Source organism: Pinus tabuliformis, chromosome 4_1, assembly GCF_031772625.1.
Source record: "Pinus tabuliformis cultivar Carrire ecotype Pingquan chromosome 4_1, CPIR1, whole genome shotgun sequence".
In the NCBI taxonomy this organism is placed as follows: Eukaryota; Viridiplantae; Streptophyta; class Pinopsida; order Pinales; family Pinaceae; genus Pinus; species Pinus tabuliformis.
Window position 1 is genome coordinate 180,707,184 of NC_142303.1, and position 5,286 is coordinate 180,712,469.

A 5,286-nucleotide genomic window follows, 5' to 3' on the forward strand; every position below is an offset into this window, starting at 1 on the left:
CTAAAGCAGACAAGGCTCCAAAGGAGAAAACGGAAAAGTCGGAAACCAATGACGAAAAGCGCAAACCTCGCTATCCTTGTCTTATTTGTGAAGAAGATCATTTTACGAGAGACTGCCCTCATCGGGCCGAGGTAGTGAAAATAGTCAAAGGTTCTCCCACTCCTGCTGTGTTAAAAAATCCATTTCCAGAGCAGGAGAATAAGATGATAGGTTCTTCTTCGAATGCCAGTGAAGAACCCATTTTGATGATGTCTCATGTCAGGATTGCGACTCGATCGCAAGATTATGGTAGTAAGGCTCCTGTTGATGGTAAGGAAGCAGAATCTTCTCACTCTAACCCATCAACCTCAGCTCCTGGTTCCGATCCACTACAGATCGAAAAACCTAACCCAGACTTAGTGATTAAGCCGCCCGCCAAGGGTGTACTTCGAAGGTCTGCTTTCAATCCACATGCGAGAGCAGCCCAGAATTACAACATTGTTGAAGACTTAGCTGTTTCACCTTCAGCAATGTCGGCACTCGAAGTGCTGCAATCATGTCCAGCGCAACGAAAATTGCTTTTGTCGGCTATTGGAGCTGTCGATGTTCAGGACCCGAACCTAATGATCTTTGATCTAGAAAGTAGTACACCGCGTCTCCCCCATCAAATGGCTTTCCAAATTCCAGTGATAGTCAAAAACAGGCCTATTCATCGGACTGTGATTGATGAGGGAGCTTCTACGTGTATTATGTCGATTCAATGTTGGAGATCGCTTGGTTCTCCTTCGTTGAACCAATCCCCCACCATCCTTAAGGCCTTTGATGGCCGTGGGTTCCGTCCGTTTGGTATTCTACAAGAATTGCCTATAGGGGTCGAAGGTAAAACCGTTAGTCTGGATGTGGAAGTGGTTGATGCCCCTCTAGACTACAACCTTCTTTTGGGTCGAAGTTGGTCATATGCTATGACAGCGGTCGTTTCATCGGTCTTCAGAGTCATTAAGTTTCCACATAACGGTAAGATCGTGACTATTGATCAGCTGACATACTTTTCATCCGACCCAACCTCTTTAGAAACTATCCAGCATGTTGGTAAAACGACAATCCCTTATAGGGACATTGGTGTAGGTTTAGTTAAGGATTCCGGTTTACTGGGAACTTTTCCTCTCCCTCCACTCAATGCAGACCCTTCGTTCGCAACAATTCATATGATCACGTCAGAAAACATTATTTATGATGATCCTTGGTATGTTCCCTCTGACTCTGAGCTAGACTCACTCGGTGATGTTATGCCGTTGAGTCCGTATGAGATTGCTTATGAAGCTCTTATGTCTTTTACCGACTTTCATTCAACCGACCAAATGAATGTGGTCAGTGAAGAGTCACTTTTCACCTCACCCTTAGAACGGATAACGTTTCCCGAAGAAGTGTCATCTGACGAACAACTTCGCGAAATCCTAAGTGTAGATGATCTACCATGGGAAGATCTCCATCACAGATCTTCGTTTTTACCTAAGGATGATGCATTTGAAAATGATTTTTCATCTATCTTTACCGCTGAATATGTCAAAGACGCTCAGGATCCAACGAAACATTCTGATTCAGAGCTGAATTTAGGGAATATTTCTCGTACTATTCCCATTGATATTTCAGTGAAGCCCGGAATCGAGGAGAACATTCATATAGGTGCCGCATGTACTGAAGAAGAAATCCAAACTTACAAGGCCCTATTCCAAGAATTCCGCGACGTGTTTGCCTGGTCTTACGAGGAAATGCCGGGAATTGATCCTGCCATTGTTGTTCATGAAATCAAAACCTACCCGGATGCTAAACCCATTCGGCAACGGTTGCGTCAGATTCACCCTCGAAAAGCGGCTGCGATTAAAGCAGAAGTCGAAAAGCTGTTGAAAGCAGGTTTCATTTATCCGATCCCGTTAACGGATTGGGTATCGAATATTGTTCCCGTCAATAAAAAACAAGGAACAATAAGAATCTGTATCGACTATAGGGATATCAATCGAGCTTGTCCAAAAGACAACTATCCTACGCCTTATATCGATCAAATTATTGATGATTGTGCCGGAAGTGAGATGTTTTCCTTCATGGATGGTTTCTCAGGCTATAATCAAATCAATATTCTACCTGCCGATCAACCAAAAACGGCATTCATTTGTCCATGGGGGACATTTGCTTATTGCAAATTACCTTTTGGACTTAAGAATGCCGGGGCCACTTTTCAACGGGCGATGTCTTATGCATTTCATGACATCAAGCACATTGTGCAACCCTATCTCGATGATTTGCCTGCTCATTCTTTACAACGAGCTGATCACCTTGTCCACCTACGAGCAATCTTTATGAGGTGTAGGCATTATCGAATTCGGTTGAATCCCCACAAGTGTGTTTTCTGTATAGAAACAGGTCGATTGCTGGGATTTGTTGTTTCAAAAGCCGGCATTCGCGTCGATCCCTCGAAAGTCGAGGCTATCATCAAATTGCCTCCTCCTTCGAGTTTGCGCCAACTCCAAAGTTTGCAAGGGAAAGCGAACTTTTTACGCCGATTCATCCCAAACTACGCCGAGGTCACTAAAGGTTTTACACGGTTGTTGAAACAGAACGCACAATTCTTTTGGGACGAGATTGCCCAACAATCTTTTGATGCACTGAAACACGCGTTGACCCATGCACCGTTATTGCATCCTCCCAACTACAACCAGGACTACTTCTTATACCTCGCAGCTTCGCATTCCACCATTGGAATGGTGTTAGTTCAAGAAGATGAATTCAAAGCAGAGCATGTGATATATTATCTTAGTAGAACCTTAAATCCCACTGAGTTAAAATATTCGCATGTGGAGAAATTGGCCCTGGCAGCCGTTCAAGCTGTCCAGCGTTTTCGTCACTACATTCTTCTCCGCAAGACTACAGTTATTTCGGATTGCAACCCTATGATTTATATTTTGACAAAACAACTGCTAGGGGGCAAGTACTCTAAATGGATTGTTATCCTGCAAGAGTTCGACTTGGAGTTCGAGAAGTCCAAGTCTAAGAAATCTTTAGTTTTTGCGGAATTGATGTGTGATTTCCCGAGTGCTGACACAGAGACTGTGGCAGAGGAGTCCATTGTGGACGAATCTTTGTTTCTTATTAGCACTTTAGATCCGTGGTATGGGGATATAATCATCTATCTCCAAACCCAAACCTTTCGGCCTGAAGCTTCCAAGGAAGACCGTCGAAAAATTCGGTTTCGATCCCAGCAATACAGAATTATTGGAGATACACTTTATCGCCGGGGGCAGACTTAGTTTTTCGACGTTGTTTAACTCACGAAGAGGCTGAGAGAGTTTTGAATGATTGTCACTCTGGAGCATGTGGCGGTCATATGTCTGGGTATGCCACAGCTCAGAAGGTGTTGCGCGCTGGCTATTTCTGGCCGTCTATGTTTAAAGATTGTATCCTTGCTGTCAGAACATGCCACAACTGTCAAGTGTTTGATCGAAAGATGCGCGCTCCACCTGCTCCTCTCCACCCTATAATTGCCGCTGGTCCATTCGCCAAATGGGGCATTGACTTTATTACTTGTAACCCTCACTCGGCCGGGGGGCATGCGTATATCATCCTCGCGGTTGATTATTTTACAAAATGGGCCGAGGCGATGCCTACATTCGACGCAAGCGGCAAGACAGCTGCAGTTTTCGTATTCAATCATATCATAACTAGGTTTGGTGTCCCACAAGCAATCATTACTGACCATGGGAGCCATTTTCGAAACGTCATGATGACTGAGCTTACAAGCCAGCTTGGTTTGCGCCACGATAGCTCTACTCCTTATTATCCGCAAGCCAACGGTTTGGTTGAGTCAATCAACAAAGTTCTAGTCATCATGATTCGACGGATCATTGGTATCCATCGAACGAATTGGCATAACATGTTATTTTCGGCGCTATGGGCATATCGAACTTCAGTGAAAAATTCAACAGGTTTCACCCCTTTCCAGCTAGTTTATGGCTTAGAAGCTGTGTTACCTATTGAATGCGAAATCCCATCACTTCAAATGGCTGTCGAATTACTTCCAGCTACTTCCGAAGAGGAGAAACGGTTATTATACTTGGCTAAATTAGATGAGACTCGACGTGACGCTACTTTAGCTATCGAGACTCACGCGAAACGAATGAAAGCTCAGTACGATAAAAATGTAACCCCTCGAAGTTTTTCGGAAGGAGACCTAGTACTATTATATGATCAAGCTAACGATAAGCTAGGTGCCGGAAAATTCGTTCCCATGTGGCATGGGCCCTACATTGTAAAGCGAAAGCTAGCAAAAGGGGCTTATGAGTTAGTTGATTTTGATGGGGACTCTTTGGGTAAACCCAGAAATGGACTTTACCTAAAGAGGTATTATGCTTAAAATGATGGGTATGGAGAAATTTTTAGATAGGTTAGATTTTCTTTCTAGCTAGCAAGTGTGTTAGTTTAGTCAGTGTGCTTAGCTTAGCAAGTGTGGTTTTTCGTCATTATTCTGGCTTATCTTGGTTTTACTCTTGATATTGTAGATGTCGACGCCTCTCCAAACATACATTGGATTTGCTGATGGTGCTTGTCGTAATACACGGAATATCTCTTCCGCAGCTTGGGTTATCTATTCGCCCTCTGACGAGTTAGTTTCTATGCATGGGGTAAGCCTCGGTCAAACAACGAATAACATTGCAGAATACAGTGCAGTGGTTGAATTATTATCCGAATCTATTTCATTTGGAATTCGACGTTTGATAGTGAGGTTAGATTCTGAACTTGTTGTATTACAGCTTAATAGAGTTTATGCCATTAGAAATCCTGTGTTATTAAGGTTGTTTTTGAGAGTGCGTCTCTTGGAACGTGAATTTGATTACATTGAATATCAACATATTCCAAGGTCTTTGAATACATTAGCAGATGCAATTGCTTCTCGAATGTTGGACAGACATTTACAATAATCATGCAAGTAAATTTAAAAACATTTCATCACATATGTTAAACAAGATAAGCCGGTAATAGTGATATATATAGATAGAAGTGTGTCAAAAAATATATACATCGTCTTCGATCATAGGTTTAAAACACCTTATGATCGGCAAAATGATAGTACAAAAAGTCAAAAATGTCACATGTGACTACAAAAGTGACTAGTCAATCACTGGTGGTGCTCTCTGTACGACACCACTGCGCGGGCTACCTTACGCAAAAATCTCCTAAACGGTCCAGGGACCGCGACTACGAAGCGCTGAAGCCTGATAGGAATGTCGTCCATAGTAGTCTCAGGTATATCTGCCG